The sequence below is a fragment of the Eumetopias jubatus genome, unplaced genomic scaffold (assembly GCF_037043125.1).
Source record: "Eumetopias jubatus isolate StellerSeaLion01/CBP00866 unplaced genomic scaffold, mEumJub1_p1.0 scaffold_11, whole genome shotgun sequence".
Classification (NCBI taxonomy): Eukaryota; Metazoa; Chordata; class Mammalia; order Carnivora; family Otariidae; genus Eumetopias; species Eumetopias jubatus.
The window spans coordinates 107,359,348-107,365,347 of record NW_028274817.1 but is presented as its reverse complement, the minus strand read 5'-3'; positions in this window follow the sequence as shown (position 1 = coordinate 107,365,347).

Below are 6,000 nucleotides of genomic sequence, written 5' to 3'. Positions count from 1 at the left end.
GGTTCTACAACTAACCTTGAGTTAAGCCATCCATTGCCCATTTCTAATCCTAAACTGAGGAATTTCTCCTACTCCCACCCCCCACCCCCCGCCGCCATTTTCTCTCTAGACCAATATCCCGATGAATTTACAGTGAGGTGTGTGGCTAAAAGCGATCATTATCTCTCTCTAGCAAACTTGAACATGTCATGTTTCCCAAGAGGCCAGGATAGCACACGGTGTACTGTTTTGCTGAAGTAGACTAGTTCGTGGGAAAAAATAGAGAATCACCTGAATCCTTTGGAAACAGGGAAATAAGCTTACCTTTTCTGACTTAAACTATAAAACGAGCTTTAAAAAACTGTAAGCCCTAAAATATGGCATACATTCAACTTTAAACATTTCAGTTTTCATACATTATTCTTGAACATTTAAAAGTGCTGAATTTTGATTTTTGTGTATTAGCCAACATACATTTTGAGGTATACATTACATAGTGTAGCACTGAGCTGTCGACTTAGGTTCTTGATTCAAGCAGGAACCGAAATGTGTCTGTGTTCTGTGTAGCTGGTATGTATACCTACAGTGAGTGATGTCCTAAACCACTGTGATTAGTACACCCTTATTATGACATTACGTGGCCTCATATCTGGCATTTTGTTATGTCCAAAAGGTTCTTTTTTTTTTTTTTTAAATACTGTTTCTGAAACTGGGCTGTGTCTTTTCAGCAATCTGTATATTTACTGTGTAGAGTCCATGGGGGGGAGTTCTATTTAATCAATATCTCTTTCACTCTCATTTTTTTAAAAAGTGTTTTATAGAAGGGTCTAGTACAGTAAGGAGCATTCTGTTTCTCTCAGACCAAGCCAAAGTAAAACCAGGTCATTTAAATAAATAACTCCTCCAGGTAATTCCTGTATTCAATTACTTTTCCCACCAATTACTGGAAAGTAATGGGAGCTCCCAAATACCTTGAGGGCATCCTTTCACACTGGTAGAGTCCCACAGGGCAAATGGAAGCTGTCTTTTCCTAGCCCTCTAACTTAAGTGTTTGAGAATACTCCTCAAATCAGCTTTTTCGCAGCTGAAATGTCCCAAGGCATGCTAGAGGCTTGGGGTCTAAGAATGGTGGTAGAGTTGGAAGAAAGTTCCTACCTGGAGGTTCTGAGGATTTAGGACACTGTATAATCATACCCTGCCCACTTTTTTTTTTTTTTTTTTTTTTTAAGATGTCAAGGCTTTTTAGAAACCCAGAGTCTGCAGTAAGTTAATTGTCTTGGTAATCACTTTGCACGTAAGTGGCTCCCACCTTAATCTCTGGGAATCAAAGAGTTTTATCTTCAGTGAACTCTGATAAGGTTACATATGCATCTCTTCCCTCATGAACACTGTTTTGACAGATGCTCTGTATCTGTTCAAGGGTTTTAAGGCATCTTGTTGAGGTCCAGTCCATTTCAGTCCCTCAGGGCCCACCAGCATTCGCCCCCCCCCCCCCCCCGCAATCAGTACCAACTTCTGCCAGTACACACCAAGACCTGTACACTGACACATTCCAACAGGATGGTGGCTTTTGTCCTAAACATTATTTTTTGGTCCGTATACCACATGGAACCTTCAAAATGCAGTCTGAGGGGCCCCTGGCTGGCTCAGTTGGAGGAGCATGCAACTCCTGATCTGAGGATCACGAGTTTGAGCCCCATGTTGGGTGTAGTGATTACTAAAAAAAAAAATAAACTTTTTTAAAAAGTGCAATCTGAGAGTCCCCAAATTTTCCAGCCTTTAAAGTTTGTTGTTTTTACAGCCCAATAGAATAACTTGAGCCTTGGAGTGCCTGGGTGGCTCAGTCAGTTAAGCGTCTGCCTTCCACTCAGGTCATGATTCCAGGGTCCTGGGATCGAGCCCCCGTATCGAGCCCTGCGTCAAGCCCTGCATCGGGCTCCCTGCTCTGCAGGGAGCATGCTTCTCCCTCTTCCTCTGCTGCTCCCCCTGCTTGTGTGCTCACGCTCTCTCTCTTTTTCTCTGTCAAATAAGTAAATAAAATCTTTTTTTTTTTTTAAGTAACTTGAGCCTTTATGTTGCATGACTAACAGGAAATGCGTGTCTTCATGAATGTTGGAGGATTCCTGGCTAATGCCTACACACGTTGGTTGTTCCTGGTCACCTGTCACTTGGAATGGCTCCTTGTAGCTTCTCTCCTATTATCTCTAGCCTTCTGGTCTGTCACCACCTCTCCACGTTTCTCCCACTCTCCCTGTGTACGTCCCAACTCACAAACTTGACTCTCCCTCCAGTTTTCTAGCAAAGCAAACCCTAAGGTCATCACAAGGAAACTTCAATCCTTTAAACAGGGCATGGCTTCTAGAGATCCCTAGACAGGGATGTCTTCTCTGGTCATCTCTAAGTCAGATCTGTTGCCATTAGGTGGGAACCCTTTCCTAAGCATAGTAAAGGGTTTGTCCCATCTCTCTTCCCCAATCTCATGAGCCTTTAAACCCACCCCCTGGGCCCAGGTAGGAAAGTACCAGGTCCCTAAACATCCAAAAGGAATGTGGACACACACACAGAACACCGTCAAAGGGTACTCCCCCTCCATGACACAGAGTGTATTTTAAGTATTTACATTCATGTTAGTTCATCAATGTGGGGAGTTACCTCAATGAAAATGAATTAATAACTTTGTATGGCCAAGAGGACTCAACAATGTGATTCTTTCTGGAACCAAATGCTTCTTCATATTTCACTTCCATCCATAAAGCCCTAGCAAGCAATTCACTGCTGGCAGTTGTGAGAATAACTGCTTTGTGCTTGCAGCTAGCATCTGACAAGGGTTTAGAAACATTCAGGTTTGGTCTCAGAGTCCCCAACACATTGTGACAGGTTTAGACAACATGGGGTGCCATGTGAGCGAGCACAAAGGTAGGGGGATGTAATCCAGGCTTGAGATGGTCAAGCAAGACTTCTCAGAGGCAGTAATTTCTAAATACAGTCCAAAGGGAAGAAGTACAGGGGAAAGGGAAGAGAATAAAGGACCTCCTGCAGCACAGTCTGTTCCAGGCTGAGGAGAGGCAGCAAGGCAGCTTTATTTAGAGAACTGCTGATAATTTAGTAGGATTACAGTGTAGGACAAGAAGGGGAGAGGGAAAAGAAGAAAAACCACAAAGGCTGCTGAATATAGACTGAGGCAGTGAAGGCTTCAGCCCTCCTGTGTGGCCTCTCATGCCATGCTCGCTCTTTCTTTCTTTCCCTCTTTCTTTTTCTTTCTTTCCCTCTTTTTCTTTCTTTCTTTCTTTCTTTAGATTTTATTTATCTATTTGACACGGGGAGAGAGAGAGAGAGAGCACAAGTAGGCAGAGTGGCAGGCAGAGGGAGAGGGAGAAGCAGGCTCTTCGCTGAGCAGAGAGCCCGATGCAGGGCTTGATTCCAGGACCCTGGGATCATGACCTGAGCCGAAGGCAGATGCTTAACCGACTGAGCCACCCAGGCGCCCCACGCCATGCTCCTTCAACCGTACCATGCTATTATACTAATGAACATACTAAATGATCTTGCATTTTTACTCCTATATAATTCCATAAATTGTTCATTTACTACAGTAATCTACTAGTAATCTAATCTGTACTAATCTATGCTAATTTATTTGTTCATTCCATTAGTATTTATGAGTGCCTACTGTGCGCCAAGTCCTGTACTAAGCACTGGGGATCTGTCAGTGACCAAAACATATGACAATCCTAGCCATCTCAAAGATTAAATAAATGAGGTAATAAATAAGCAAATTATGTGGCCTATTAGAATGTGATGAGTGCTATAGGGAAGAACAGCAGGATTAGAGATTAGGAGTGTTGAGGAGGAGAGCTCTTCCAGTTTTAACTAGGATGGTCAAGTTGGAGGTTGCACTTGACTTAAAGGAGGTGAAGGACCAGACTGTGTAAAGCTTTGTAGACCACTGTAAGGGCTTTGGCCATTGAGAAATTGGGAACCATTGGAAGCTCTTGAGAAGAGGAGCAATATAGTTCACATTAAGGCTGCTGTGTAAATAATAAGAGTTTAGGGGCGCCTGGGTGGTTCAGATGGTTAAGTGTCTGCCTTCAGCTCAGGTCATGATCCGAGGGTCCTGGAATCGAGTCCCGCATCGGGCTCCCTGCTCCTTGGGAGCCTGCTTCTCCCTCTGCCTCTCTCTCTCTCTGTCTTTCATGAATAAAATAAAATCTTTAAAAAATAATAAGAGTTTAGGCATAATGTAATGTACAACATGATGACTGTAGTTAACACTACTATATGTGATATTTGAAAGTTGCTAAGAGAGTAAATCCTAAAAGTTCTCATCACAAGGAAAAAACATTTTTTCTCTTCTATCTGTATGAGATGATGGATGTTAACTTATTATGGTCATCATTTCACAATATATTTATGCCAAGTCATTATGCTGTACACCTTCAAGTTATACAGTGCTGTATGTCTAAAACTGGAAGGAAAAAAAACCCACCCACACAAAACACACACACACACACACACATAAATAATAAAATAGGCTATTTAAAAATTTAAGTGGACAAATGTGGAAGCAGGGAGATGGGTAAGGAAACTTGTCTAACAACGGAATAGAATGGAGGCTAAAGGAGAGACTGTAGAAAGTGGCCAGACTGCAAATATTCTGAAGGTAAAGCCAACAGGGTTTCCTGGATGTAGGAATAAAGGAAAGAGAGGAGTCAAGGATGTCACCTAGGTTTCCAGCCTGAGTGACCGGAAGGATGGAACTGGCATTTCCTGAGATGGGGAAGACCTCAAGAGGAACAAGTTTGAAAGGGGTGGAAGAGAAAGGAGAAGGGGGCACGCCAAGGGGAGGGAGCTGTCCAGGAGAACAGGGAGCCGTTGTAAGGAGACCAGAGTGTGCTATGCTACCAGGTGGAGAGACAGGTACTAGAAGTTGCTAAACATCTGCCAGCAATAAAAGATCCAGTGAATGTCGCCATTTTAACTGAATGGATTTGAAATGCAGTGTAGACAATGTCCCCTTGAAAATGAAAACATCAAAAAGAACAAATGTTTAAAAAGTTAATCATTTTTGTGCTCCTTCTGAAACAATGAAAAATAACACTATGCTTCAGAAGCCTCAACATTGCAAGCCACATATTCATGAGGTGTTTATGAAATTACCAGGGGGCTCAATGAAGTAGAGCAAGGACTAGGCCCTGGGGCACTCCCATTAGGGAGTCATGGAGGGGGGCGGAAAGATAGAGAACTGTCAAGGAGATAGAGGAGTAGTCAGTGAGAGACCGGTAAAAACAAAGAATGTGGTATGCCAAGTGAGATAAAGTATTGTAAGTTGTTAAACATCCACTATCTATAAAAGATGAAATGAATGTCACCATTTTAATGGAATATGTTTACTTTGAAGCACAGTGTAGAAAATGCCCCCTTGTAAATGAAAATGTTAAAAAGAACACATTTCCTCCAAAGTTAATCATTTTTATTCTTTGTGAACCGATGAAAAGCAACACTATACTTTAGAAGCCTCAAGGTACAAGCCACATATTCATAAGCACTGCATTTCAGTAGATGTGCATGCAAACACACACACACACACTCTCTCTCTCTCTCTCTCTCTCTAATGTGAGCGCCAGAGTTGAGGTGAGTGGGAGCAATGAAGAGCTGCTATATGGTGTTTGCTCAATGAAAGAAGTGAAAAAAAGCCTTCAGTAATAACTGTTGCCAGAAGCACAGCTTTAGGGTTTGGGGAGTGTGGTTAAGGATAGAGACGGGATTGAATCCAGGCTCTGAGGTTATTTACTGCTTCTAAAATGAAGTTCTTAAAAAAAAAACAGTGATTGCATAGCTCTCTTGGGACAATATGTCTTTGCTGATACAGGGCAGAGAGGGACTTGAGGTAAGTCAGTACTGGCTGCCACAGCTTGTGGTGGTGGTAGCTGAAGTAGAAGCAGGGGAAACATTACATGAACAACAGGGTCCAGGCCTGGCTGAAAGGACCGCTAGCTTCATGCTTTCCAGTGACTTGAGAGA